Source organism: Amphiura filiformis, chromosome 3, assembly GCF_039555335.1.
Source record: "Amphiura filiformis chromosome 3, Afil_fr2py, whole genome shotgun sequence".
NCBI lineage: Eukaryota > Metazoa > Echinodermata > Ophiuroidea > Amphilepidida > Amphiuridae > Amphiura > Amphiura filiformis.
The window spans coordinates 25,031,397-25,046,192 of NC_092630.1; the positions used below are offsets into that span (position 1 = coordinate 25,031,397).

The 14,796-nt window shown below is 33.8% G+C and overlaps 1 long non-coding RNA gene across 1 annotated transcript; it reads right to left on the minus strand.

The window, feature by feature from the left end:
* Positions 1 to 295: 295 nt before the first annotated feature.
* Positions 296 to 915, minus strand: LOC140147658 (uncharacterized). The gene is made up of 2 exons (XR_011858378.1): positions 723 to 915; positions 296 to 663 (listed from the first exon to the last, which is right to left on the minus strand). It is a non-coding gene; the product is annotated as an uncharacterized lncRNA (long non-coding RNA).
* Between the last annotated feature and the right edge of the window lie 13,881 nt (positions 916 to 14,796).

The following is a 14,796-nucleotide window of genomic DNA, read 5'->3' on the forward strand; positions in this document are numbered from 1 at the left end:
GCACGGCCGCTCCACTGTGCTGGGATTGTGGGTAAAAAAAGGCGCCGCCATTAGAGGCCAGAAGGATTCAGGCTAGTCATGTCTACAGTAGAATTCAACTCGACCTTTGCAGGACTTAAACCCCATTAAAAGCTATTAAACCAAGATAACACTCATTGAAAACAGCTCAACTGATTAAATCATATCTTCTCTGGTTAAATACACACAACATATGTGTCTGCTTTACACGTACAATGGAGCAATGAGCTGGGATTATACTTTCAGTTGGGTGAACGATTATAAAGCGAGCGCTAGAGAACAATTGAATATATGAATACAAAAGCCACCCAAGTCCATACTTTGGTCAAATTGAGTTAAGCATGGGAAATTGTTGCTATACATAGGCCTGTCATATGCATGAAAGAACAACTCAAATTCATTCTCTGTGTCTATTGGGCATGTGAAAAATAGCATGTATGAAAGAATCACCCAATTCCATGATTTGAGTCTTGTAACACATTGATTGAAATCCAGTATGTATAAAAGTCCACTTGTAACACATTCATTGCTAGAGAATGACTTTTGAACAAAAAATGGGTTTAATAAAGGAAAGTGTGTGGTTTATATTACATGGCAGAATGCTTATCAACATTATACATACCTGTGTGCTTTATTTTGTATTATCTTACTAGTGGTAATCTCATTCTAACATTGTTGTCTTTGTATATGATTCAAAAAACCACCTAAGTCCAAAATTTAAAATGAACCCCACGAAGTCCCTGAAATGCTAATCGTCATACCTAATACAGGTTAATCCACTCATTTGCACGTAAAACTTACCATATTGACCAGGTAAATCTAACTGAAGGAATTAAAATGATACACAGGTTTTTCTCTCAAAATAACTTCGCATGGACTTTTGTATTCATGTATTCAATTGTGTGTGGTCTTTGTTTACGAAATGAGACAATACGTGCTTATTGTTAATCAGCGTTCTTGAAAATGAGAAACATGGTGGTTTGCAGACTTAACACGGTTTGGAAATAATTTCTTCATATTTTTTGGTGTTATCTGTCGTTTACATATCCTTCCTAAAACACCAAAGTACGCATATTTCCAAACATCTAAATTAGCTAAAAATTTAGGACATGTTACAAAACTATATTGTCTAGAATTTTAGAAGAGTACTTTTAATATTGGCCGGTTATTTTTCACACAGCGACGTTAACTAGGCAATGTACTATTACCTATAACATTAACTAAAACACCAAAGTACGCATATTTCCAAACATCTAAATAAGCTAAAAATTTAGGACATGTTACAAAACTATATTTTCTAGAACTTTAGAAGAGTACTTTTAATATTGGCCGGTTATTTTTCACACAGCGACGTTAACTAGGCATATCCCCATACTTTTAACGTAGGCTATTTGTAGAGGTCACGCGTCAATGGGAAAGAGCTCTGTGTATTGTGTATAGGAAAACGGACAGTAACTGCAGTATGATCGACAATATGCTACGTAGAATATCTGGTAGAAATATATTACCGATTTTACGTCATCAAACATTCGTTACAACTTAAACATTACTGGAAATAGAATGGGAACAGATTAAATAACGTAGATATGTTACATCGAATATTCTACGTCGAATGAAAAGTCTGTATAGGACCTTAAACACTAGACCTTTCGTGAGAGCAGATTGTTTTATTGACCTTGGAATCTCGCCGTGAGAGGAGTGAAGCATACAAGATGAAGCATACAATGATGCGTAATGAAGCCAATAACGTACATCAACTTGAGAGAGGCTTGATGGCCATTCAACCCTGATGACTTATGTTCGTCAAAACAAACGATGTTTACATAATTCCTATCCCTAGCCTTCTCTATATTGTTATTACATAAATTATTAGGAGTATATTTTGTTCATTTAAGTAGATGAATATATAATGAGACGAGTTTCGAATTCATATATGAATTAATGACATGGCTAGAATATTAGACAGTATTTTGAAAATAATTTATGTTGACGCTAATCATTGCTTGCAACTTATCTACACGGCATTTCTGGCTGAAAATCGTTTATTTTGCCAGGAAATAACGACACTTGGTACAAAGCGTGTCGTAAGTTCTCGATTTTCATGCAAGCCATTGAATATCTTTGACTGCAATGGATACGTTGTAGCTCCTGAATGCCTTCAGACTGTATTGAATAAACAAGTGGTAGGGGAAAATGCGCGATTTGGAAGGAACATGTCTCACAATGTGCTTCTGGTAAAACGCTAGCAAGTAAGACTTGTTATTTGATTATTCAATCTAAGTTAAACCCACAAAAAACATACACATAGTAAAAAACTACGTCGGCACTGTTTCTCAGTAAAGGGGCTCTGCACTATAGTTATATCCCCTGGGGAGGGTATTATCTTTTTTCATTTCTGTTTTATTCTTCCCTCAAATGGCGTGACAAAATAACTTTCCCTTTCATAATCCTTCCACTCTCCGTTAGAAGGGACGAATTTATACTCTACTAGTAGTTTACATATGACAAAGATAAGGAATGCAGTTGTAGCATGCAGGGAAATGGGTATTATTTCATCCTTTTTGAAAAATTAGATGCTAATATTGACCCTGTCCCTTATAATTCCAAAAAATGTTTACTCTTCCTTATTTATTCCTTATTTTTTCCTTATTCCAAAACAATGTTTACTCTTCCTTATTTCATCCTCACCAAACACCCAATTATCGTATATACAACTCCTTAAACTTGGATGAAATACAAAAGACAGAACTGAAATACCTTACCATTAACGCCGAAACAACAAATAACATTTCAAAGTAAAGATTTTAAAATATCAGAATGTGTCCATTATAACTCCACGATTGTGTTGTATGCTTATTTCAATATTTGTATGCTTGTGTATTTTGTTTTGTTTTTCTGATTTTCTTTTGTTGGTCAATCAATCTTGGTTCTTTGCGAAAGCAGATAGAAAAAAGATATATCTTTTTACTGACTATGTATTAACGTATTGATGATGAGACTGGGTAATTCAGTTACTATTTTGACTAAAGCGAGATTCGAACAAGGAAACATTAGAGTCAAAACGAATATGAAAATTTTCTCTCAGTAAATCGTCGTAAATATAAAGAACAAACAAAATAGGGCCTATGGGATCAAATCGCCAGAATGCAATTTGCAACATGTAAGTAGCCACTTAATCTAGACCATTACTGTTGTAGATGCTATTGATCACCATCATAGCTACAACATACTTTAGGATACTTAGTCTTTTAAACCAACATAGTTTATACTTTTTTAATGTTAACCCCGTCCACTAAAAGTCTGATAGACATTGGCCAATAAATAATACGGTTGAAGTTTCAGGAATATTTTGAGTCAATGGAACTCAAAAAGGTACATGAATGAAGGTTTCCATAACGTGAAACGCTCACACTTTCCACCCATATGTATATAACCCCTCACACCTGCACACGCACCCCAACACCCACAGACAAATATTTATTTCAATTAATGAAATGAATGAAACTGTTACAACAGAAACTGGTAAAAGTTCAACACTTCTACATGTATGAACCTAATTTATTGTCTTTCAAAAGTGTGTCATATCATTTACAATTTAATCATTTGAATGTCACAAAAAAACTATTACTGTATAATATGGTTAGGAAAGGTGATATCATTGATTTTATCATGACTTTGGGTTGCCTATTTTGCAATTGGGGCAAAGGGTACGTATGTATTGCATTGATATCAGCACTAACATCAGGTGTATATCAAAATAATGTAGGTTACAAACCACTTATTTTGGCCTAGGGACGCAAGAAAAACAAACGAGGGACTATTTACTGTACGCCACCTGAACATGCCAGACAAATTATTTTTAAAGTAGAAATACCGAGTGAGGTAGAAAAGGTCCCGGGGAAAATGTTCAATCTTGATACTAATCAAGTGGTATGTTTTCCCGTATTTGTGTTTTGATGAATGGTTACCAAAATCTATCGGCATTATACTGCTTTATATCGTTGAAGATGAGATGCAAAACGCATCCGGGTCATAGTTACTACCTCGGACCCCGATTTACTATAATGTCCGATCTCATCTTTCACTGTTTTAGTTTTAAATTGGTAGGAAACATCAAATGTATTATAGATAACTTGGATAACGTAAAGTGGATACGCATATAAAACAAGATGGGAAGTGAAGACAACACCTGATGTTACTGTTCACATGATGACAAAGAACGCGCTTGGGGTTTCTAGCTATTATGCACAGAACAAGCAAAGGGTAGTGAATCATAACATGTAATGTAAAAAACATAAAAAGTAGTGTTTTATAATAGCTTTAATATTATTCTATATATATAGCATTTCATGCAGCTCTCTTTATGACACGTAGTATTTGGTGAGCTCATGTCTAATATATTTTCTTACATGCCGAAGTAGCATAATATGCACATTAAAATAAATTGACAATAATTACAATATCAGCAACTGCAACACTTCGAAATCGTTGAAGCTTCAATGTCAGTTCAACAAACATACGTTCTGTAAAGAAAACATTGTCAATCAGGTCAAGCATTTGCATGATGTGGTAAGACAAACAAAATACACTCATACTTCAGACACTCAACAAAGTTGCATAAATTAATACCTAGTGCAGTTAATGGGTGAGAATAAACAAGCAAAACCATACACAAGAAGAAACTGCGTTACCATGGTTACTATGTTTTATACAAGATGGTCGTTGAGGTTATGAACATATAACATACAATGAGTAATTCCATTATCAAATCAAATTCATAATTGTATGAAAACTATTACAGTGTTGTTAATTGTATTTTTCCTCAATCTACGATAAGGGAATGGAAGAATTTAAATCCCAAAATAATAATCCTCTCATTCATTTGCCCATTTCCGTACAAATATGATTATTAAAATCACCTCAATTGGCATACCAAGTTTATCTAATTTGTATCTCATTTTATTATTCATAATCTAAAAATATAAACTGACCATGTTAACTATCCTACGGCTTATTTACTCTAGTTACTATCGGCTCAAAAGGTTATAAATGTCAATTGCCTTATATCGTTTGTATCTTGTATAACTTCTTGAATTTTTCAATTCATGCTCCAAAGAAGCTGACAAAAAATCCTTGGTAATGAAATAAACAGTAACCAATCCAAACACAGAATATCGGTTAACAGGATATAGAGTGCTGTAGCTTTGAGGTTTCTTATCGTATGTGTGCGGTATTATGATTTTTCACAAAAATATAATTTGATATAAGTTAAATATAAAATAAATTGCTGTGTTGTCCTTCCACTACCGAAATTATTTGTGCCAAATCATGTGTCGGATTTTTGTTTGTTTGTTTGATAAAAGGGGATGAACAAATATAGCGAAAAAGTCGTACAAAAATCACTATTGCGTATTGCGTTGGGACATTATTCGAAAAAAAATCTGATATTCAAATCAAAACGTTGAAGACAAATTACAATTTTGTTCTCCTTCTCTTTTACCCTGTCACATTATTTTATATAACTACATATTATTCCATTGTTGCGTCCAGATAGCAGAATTGCTTGAACCTTTTTTTTCAGATTTGTTTGACGGTGTTAGCAAAGTAAGGCAAGTTTGGTGGCACTGATGGGAATAAATCGGCACACGCAGCGAAAGCTAGAGGTCGAGAACACTGAGTAAGTACATTGTCGTAATACATATAAATCATGAAATAGTGGCACAAAATGGATTTTGAACCATTTCATACAAAATGACATTATCGATAAAAGCAACTGAGATTTAAAAAAAAAAAAAAACATTGGGGAAGGTAAATATTTCAGTTGAAGATTGATACATCTGCATTAAACGTAAGGTTTGAATGCAAATAACCCATTTCTGGATGCACTACTCCTTTATTCAGACTGTTTTTTTCCTTCTAAAAATAGTAAGAGTGGGTTACATGTGATTGACATACTCTCGATAACTACTTCACAGTGTGTCCATCGGGGATCTCACTCTGCAGTTGAGGGACACGTTGTATTTCCAATCTATTAACCGGGAAAAAAATAAATAGAGCATATGAAATTAGGAGAAAATAACGGGATCAACTGTACCAACTTAGAATGAAAATGAAACCCTAGGGTTCATAGTTCCAGAACTTATGAATGAAATTACTATAAGTTAAAACATTTAAAAACAAAAAGGTTTCGTCACATTGTGGCAGCATTGACATTCACTACCGGAATAAATTATTGCACAATGTTCATAATCCCACTGGTTTCAAAGAAACTCTTGTATAAAAAAGTAGAAATGTAATGTATTCTTGTAAATCGTTTTTGTTATTTATTCTCGTCCATTTCTGCCGTCAGATATTGATTTTTCAATTTTGTTGAGTGTTTTTTAAGATGTAGATGCGTTCAGCTGAGTACGGAAGTATATGGGTGCAGTATATGACTATGACTAGTACTATTAACCTGATTGACAATGTTTTATTTGTTACAAAATAATAATTAAGACAATTCAAAAGCATTCAAGCCAATAACTAGACAATTTTTATAATGAATTACTTCTAAGCTAGCGAAAGTACTAGGTTTTATATGATATGTCTTAAAACTACAAAATGAGATAAACAAAAAGGTATTGGACAGCCAGTATTTAAGATGTAACCTGACATAAAATTATATTTCATGAAAATTTTATTTTGAATGCAAATAACTGGTTTCTGGATGCACCACTCCTTTATTGAGACTCTATTATTCATTCTTAAAATAGTTCGGCAAAGAGTGAGTATCATGGGGATTGACGTATGCTCGATAACTACTTCACAGTGTGTCCATCGAGGCTTTCACTATGCAGTTGACGGACAGATTGTATTTCCAATCTGTTAACCCCCTGAGCACTACCTGCCGATCTAACATGGCCTCTAATTGGTCAATTACATAATATCTTCACTTTAATCACCAATCAGAATGGAGCTTTGCAAATAAGTCACCCCAATTTGTGTGCGTTGTGAAATTATTCTAACAATGTTGCTGATTGGTCCAATTGATAATGAAAACTCCTTTTTGGCCAATCGGCAGGTAGTTCTCATGGGGTTAACCCGTCAAAAAATAAACAGGAGCGTATGAAATTAGTCGACAATTACGAGATCATTATTTGTTCCAACCTAGAATGAAAAACAAAAACAAACAAACAAACAAACAAAACCCAGGGTTTACAGTTTCAGACCTTATAAATTCACGAAATAAGTTTCATCACGTTTTCGCTTCGGCAGTCACAACCGGAATACATAATTGCATAATGTTCACTTCCACAATGGTTTGAAAGCCACTCTTGTATAAATATATAGAAATGTTATGTAGTCTTGTAAATTATTCTGGTTGTTTATTCTTACCCCATTTTCGTACCTATTCTCGGTAACAACTTCACAGCGTGTCCATTTGGGGATTTCAATGAGCGGTTGATGTACGTAGTTTCAGATAGTATCGCTAAAGGAATTATTTTCAACACTAACCCGTTAGCCTGATAACAAATAATTATATACTATTAGTAGGACAAATTCTAAAACGATTTATTTGTTCTTGCCTAGTGCCGGAACTTATATCTCATACGCTTTATGAATGAAGTTAAAACAATAAAAAACAGTTTTGTCGCGTCGGCATTTGATCACTACGCGATACATACTGCTACATAACACAAGATGACGTTATTCGTGATTCTGTTATATAAGCAAGTAAGCTATAGATGGCGACATCAATAAATTATTTATTTGTATTTGAATTTTTCAGCAGCTTTATTATCTCAAATTTAAGCAAGGCTCAGCAAGAGAAAACATTACTTTAAAACAAGCTACAATTTGGCGCAAAGATTTATTTTAATTCGTCACAACATTATATCACATAATAAATGAAATACCAAGGCATGTTTTTCGGCAAATGAAAGATATTCCAGTATTTTGAACACCAATTATACATATCATTAAATATTTCCTGACTTCTGCCTCCGATCGGGTGTTCTGGTGGTGCAGTGTAACTTTAATTAACTAAAATTTGACACGTTTTACGAATCCTTCATATTAAAAGCTCAAAGGTTATTTTCATAGACACTTATTTGATTCACATCAAATGTAATGAAATAAAAGTCTTTCTACGAAACAGATCTTCTCAAATTTGAAATAGAAATACCTCATTTGAGGACTATGTTACAACATGAACAAGAGTGATCATGACTGATTTCGTCAACTCTTATAGACACGGTATGGTAGAGAGAACAATACTGGGACAAATATGGAAAAAGCCTTAAACTTATGCAAAACTCACTTTATTAGCATCAATGCGATCTTTCAATAAAAGGGGTGTGAAGAAATTAATAAACAGCTATCACTTTAGTATAGGAATAGCTCTACCTTCGGTTCTAACCGATGGGTGGGGTGCATCGATCCCTTTGAGTATAAAGGTAAAAAGTAAAAAGGTATGTTGGCATACGTTGGGAACCCGCTGAAGACTTTGGCATTTCTCAACATTGCACGGGTGGCAATTTCCCGTTATTTACACACAAGGTGACATCTGAATTTCTTGACGTGTGTAGATTGAAAATTTACCTGACAAACACAAAATGTTACCTTATTTTTGGGCTAAAATATGTACAACTGAACAATTTTAGTGTAATTATTACAATAACACGCAATAATATACACACAGCCAATATGTTTGTCTTTGTTCCCTCAAACACCTGACCCTGATACGCCACTGAACATTTAAAATACTTGAACCCTCACCCCAAAAATAAATAAATTGTAACAATAACCGCACTGGTATGTACATATCCAATAATAGTTCAAGATACTATATTAAAAAAAAGGAAAAGGAAACTACATAATTTTCAAAATTTTCCTAAGAGAGAGAAATAGCGAGAATGGTGAAAATTACTTTTCCTTTTTACATGCATATCCTTTGATCTTACGTAAATCAGTTCAAGGCAATCACATTGATTGCTGTATAGCATAGCATGATCTTATTACCATTGTCTCTGTGTGACTTATACGTGTAATCTACCGGAACAGAAGCCTCGGAGACATTTTCCTTAGGTATTAGTAACCCCTAGGAATTGGTTATCTGAAATCTGAGATTTTTTGATCGACAAAGTCACATTTAATGTCATTACCAACACGAATATGGTATCAGTTCGATATACAGTTAGATATATCATGATCAGATACCTACTTTATGTCTTCATATTAATATCTCTATCTCTATATTTAATTTCTATCACTATCTGCATGTATCCCATGAAAATATTAGTATTAAAATATAATTAAGGATTAAAGAATTCATGTGAGATGTAAGTACATATAAGTAACTTCTTCAATTTCATATATATTGCGTATCTCAAGATAACGATTTGTATGAATACATCAGAATATGAAGAGGAAATGGAAGCTAAAATGAGTTCATGATATTTTGTTAATTATTAAATGATCTTAATCTTTCCTCTGATAGGCTCTTCAACGTCACAATAAATATGATATTATTGAACCATAAGATCTCATATACCATTCAAGACCCATTTGAAAGATTAAGGACTATTATAAAATAGTTATAATAATAAGCAAAGCGAAATGTATTTAAAATCATGATATTACAAGATTTTGAATTAAATCAAATACTGGAACTTACATTCTTTTGCAACTTGCTACGTTGCGTCTGAAACCATCAACTGACCCGCTGGGTTTGCCTGATGAAGTTTGATGGCTTCACACGCAACGTAACAAGTTGCAAAAAAATGTAAGTTCCAGTATTTGATTTAATTCAAAATCTTGTGATTCTAACGACTGGATGACTGAGAATAATTATTCACTATTTTATTATGTTATTACATACGTAAGATTTAAAACACTAGAGCTTTAATTTCGTGAGAGCATTTTTGTTGTTATGACCTTAGATTCTCGCGAGAGGAGTAAAAGCTACCAAGATGAAGCATACAATGATGCGTAATGAAGCCAATAACGTATATCAACTTGAGAGAGGCTTGATGGCCATTCAACCCTGATGACTTATGTTCGTCAAAACAAACGATGTTTATATGATTCAAATCCCTAGCCTTCTCCATATTATCATTACATTAATTATTAGGAGTATATTTGTTCATTTAAGTAGAAGAATATATAGTCATGATAGTGAGACGAGTATTACAGTAACTATTACAGAATAGTTATAATAATAAGCAAAGCGAGATGTATATTTAAAATCATTTTATTGCCTACGTATGGTTTAAAACATTAGAGTGTTCGTGAGAGCATTTTGTTTTAATGACCTTGAAATCTCGCGAGAGGAGTAAAAACTACCAAGATGAAGCGTACAATGATGCGTAATGAAGCCAATAACGTATATCAACTTGAGAGAGGCTTGATGGCCATTCAACCCTGATGACTTATGTTCTTCAAAACAAACGATGTTTACATAATTCCTATGCCTAGCCTTCTCTATATTATTATTACATTAATTATTAGGAGTATATTTGTTCATTTAAGTAGAAGAATATATAGTGAGACGAGTATTACAGTAACTATTACAGAATAGTTATAATAATAAGCAAAGCGAGATACATATTTAAAATCATGTTATTGCCTACGTATGGTTTTAAACACTGGAGCTTTCGTGAGAGCATTTTTGTTGTTATGACCTTGGAATCTCGCGAGAGGAGTAAAAGCTATATACCATGATGAAGCGTACAATGATGCCAATAACGTACATCAACTTGAGAGAGGCTTGATGGCCATTCAACCCTGATGACTTATGTTCGTCAAAACAAACGATGTTTACATAATTCCACTCCCCTTGTCTTCCCTATATTATTATTACATTAATTATTAGGAGTATATTTTGTTCATTTAAGTAGAAGAATATAGTGAGACGAGTTTCGAATTCGTATATGAATTAATAACATGGCTAGAATTAGACAGTACGTGAAATATGTTGACGCTAATCATTGCTTGTCTACACGACATTTCTGGCTGAAAATCATTTATTTTGCCAGGATATAACGACACTTGGTACAAAGTGTGTCGCAAGTTATCGATTTTCAGGCAAGCCATTCAATGTCTTTGACGGCAATGGCTAGGTTGTTCCTAGTGAATGCCTTTAGACTATATTGAATAAACAAGTGGTATGTGAAAATCCCCGATTTGCTTCTGGTATAGACGCTAGCAAGCAAGACTTGTTATTTGATTATTCAATCTAAGTTTAAAAACATAAAACGCTTACACGTGATAAAAAAAACCTGTGTCGGCACTAATTCTTAGTTAAGGGGGCTCTGCACGATAGTTACATACCCTGGGAGGGTTTAATATCTTTCCTCTTTTTTTCTTTTTCATTCATCCCCAAATGGTGTGGCAAAATACATTTCCCTTCATAAACTTTGCGCCCTTCCGTCTTTAGAAGGAACAAATATATTTTTGTACTAGTACTTCAGATAGGGTAGAGAGAATGCAGTCGTAGCAAGCAGACAAAGGGGCATTTTTAACCTTTTAAGGGGTTTACTAATAAGTTAGGTGCCAATATCCTGCCCTGTTTTGCATATTCTGTCGGTCCAACATCCGGGCTATCTCTAGTCTCGGGCCCAAACTGCATGTGGCTCACGGTTTGTTGTGAACAACAGAAACCGGCTGTGAAGGAGGCTACATAGCGATGTTGCTGGAGTGGCATTCAATTTCGGAAAAAACGACACTCGACCATGGAATTTAATTTTAAGTTTGTCAGTATATAAACGGTAAATCAAGTAAGTTTCTTCCACTCTGAAGATTTAGAAACGGTTGTTTGATTCCACTGACTATTTGCGATCGAAATTTACATAACACCAATGACAGAAATCATCAACAAAAATCGAATCAGGAACTTGTTTTCACTCGATCGAGAGACTCATCATCAACCGGAAGTGACGTGGCACGGACCGACAGAATTGTGGACATGCCCATAAAAATATAGCCAGTATTTGGGGGTAATAAATTTTCTTTCACTAATCTTATTTTCACATACCACTGTCAGCAGCCATTATTGGACGCGTAGATGTAAAACACAATATGAGCAGATCTATTACCCCAGGCTGATCGCAAATAGCTTAAATTTCATTTTGAGTTATATCTATAATATTGGTCCTTGCTTTTATTGCTATACCTTTTTACATTAAATACGGCAAAACAAAAACATAATGACGTCGCTATTATCAGGCAAATACTGTTTTTCTTAAAATTGAATTACGCAGAATACAAAGTAATTCATCTGTGCACACGGGAAGACAATTGAGTTTATTTCAGCAGAATACGTCCATCTCAGCGGCTATCAGCAACCAATGCTATTAAAATGATCGATTCAACGAAGAGAAAAAATATTTTGCTCGCTAAGAGAGGGCGTACACACTGTATTCTTGACGGAAACTGGAATATTTTGTATCTGTGGCCCAAAATACGTCAGAAACATTTTTGTCAGCCTATTAAAATTATAGCGTGTGATATGAAAGAAAAAATATTAATATAATGTGTTGGCATTTGGTTTTTTGGGCCTTTTTGGGCCTCCATCCTGCATATTTTTGCACCAATTTCATTTTCTGACAACTGCCTCCAATTGGGTCCACTTGTCTTAGGATTGGTAAGGTGTTCTGATAGTGAATGGTGCGTGTATGTTATATCGCTAATATTTCGCACGTTTTACAATCGCATTTAAAAATATCTTTTCTATTTCTCTCAGAACGTGTGTTTGCAATATATATTTATAGCTTTCAGCGCAAAGTTATTTTTATAAACATTTATTGGATTCCCAACAAACATAATGAAATAAAACCATGTCCACGTAACAGATCCGAAATTTTGAAATATAAATACGTGATAACCTTTTCGTTTCAAAATCTGACAAACCGCCTCGTCAAATCCGCCAGATAAAACGATGTTATTCTGAGATCTGTACAAGTTTTGTTTAAACTTTACATTTGCAAATGAAGCACATGTAACCTCGGCCACTCATAAAGTAAAAATGTTGCTTAAATTTTGGAAACGAAATGTCTACTTAAAACAATATTTTTTCACGTATTTATTTATTTCAACAGCAAAAGAACCCTCTAATATAAAGACTTGGTAGATATAATCTATAAGTATGTCATATTTAAGGAGAGGTGTCCCTGTTATGAGAGCGACAACCCTAATTTTGTACATTTCTTTTAGTATATATATATGCTTGAAAAACTGATAGAATGGAATTCAATGAATGTTCATATAAAATAAATCCATTTTCAGTGTAACAAATCTGCAAAAACATATTTTTTTCCATGATTCTGAAATATTGATAGTAGTACAAATTTAAATCTATTGTTTTTATATATTCAACCAAGTTTAAATTTTAACTGAAAGTGGTTCGTTGTCTTGCTTTAAAAGTGCGCTTTTAACCAGTTCACTATTTTTTCACTCAACTTTTGAAGAGATTAACGGACGTTTTGGTACATGGTGTCCCTGTTACATCTTCCAATATTTTTTCAGTCATTCATTGGCACCTTGTGGTTTTCTGGTCACTAATTTATAAATTCATGTGTATTATAAAAATATAAACACTCCCTTTATGGAAAAAGACACATTTTGAAAATAAGAATTTATTTTAAAATCATGTCGGGTTTTCGACCACCAATATATGGACACACCCATTGCCTTAACACAAATAACTGAAGGCATGTCTCAAATCAAATTACAATTGATGAGGAATCTGAGGAACGAATATAACAATAACATTCATCATGGTACACCTGTATTTACATATCCTTGACACAGTTCTAGATCATGTGAGGAGTAGGTTACAATATGCACAAGAGTGATCATAACCGATTTCATCAACTCTTGTAGACAAGGTATGGTAGAGAGAAAACTTTCGTCTATAAAATTTATATACCCATTTATTGGCATCTTTTTTATTTTCAATTAGTAGAGAGACTTAAATTAAATAGCCCCTAAGAAGTTGTGTTAAGAATAAAGGCTAACTGGAGCTGCTTTGGCAGACACACACAAATCTTATGTGACAAAAGATTACCAATGACACTAATAAAAACAGTCTTCAACCAGGGTGTGTTATCTACAATGACCTATGTTTGTGAAAACTGGACAACAACAAAGTTTTTGGAACAACACTCAAGATAGCACAGCATGGAAATAAAAATGTTACATATGACCATACTCGACAAAGTAATATTGGCAAAACAAATGTCAAAGATATTATTAAAATATCAAAGGCAAAGTGCAGATGGGCATGTCACATAGCTCGTAGAGAAGACAACAGATGGACAAAGGGGTTAACTGAATTGCAGTACTACTTTGAAAAGGGAAAAGGAAACTACGTCATTTTCGAAATATTTTGCTGAATAGAGGGGAGAAGGAGCGATAGTGAGGAGAGTTCATGTAACTTTACCTTTTCCTCGTTACATGCATATCGTTTGATCTTATGTAAATCAGTTCAAGGCAATCACATTGATTGACGTATAGAATACCATGATCTGATTACCATTCTTTCTGTGTGACTTGAAAGGGTAATCTAGCGGAACAGGAGCCTTAGAGACAAAATCCTCAGGTATTAGTAACCCGTAGGAATTAGTTATCTGAAATCTTAGATTTATTGATCTACAATGCCACATTAAAAGTCATTGCCAGCACGATTGGCATCAACTAGATATATCGTGATCTGATATTGCCTATACTCTGCGTCTTCGTATTGATATCTCTATCCTCAATAGTCACCTTTTTTAGTTTTAATATTTATTTGCAGGTTAT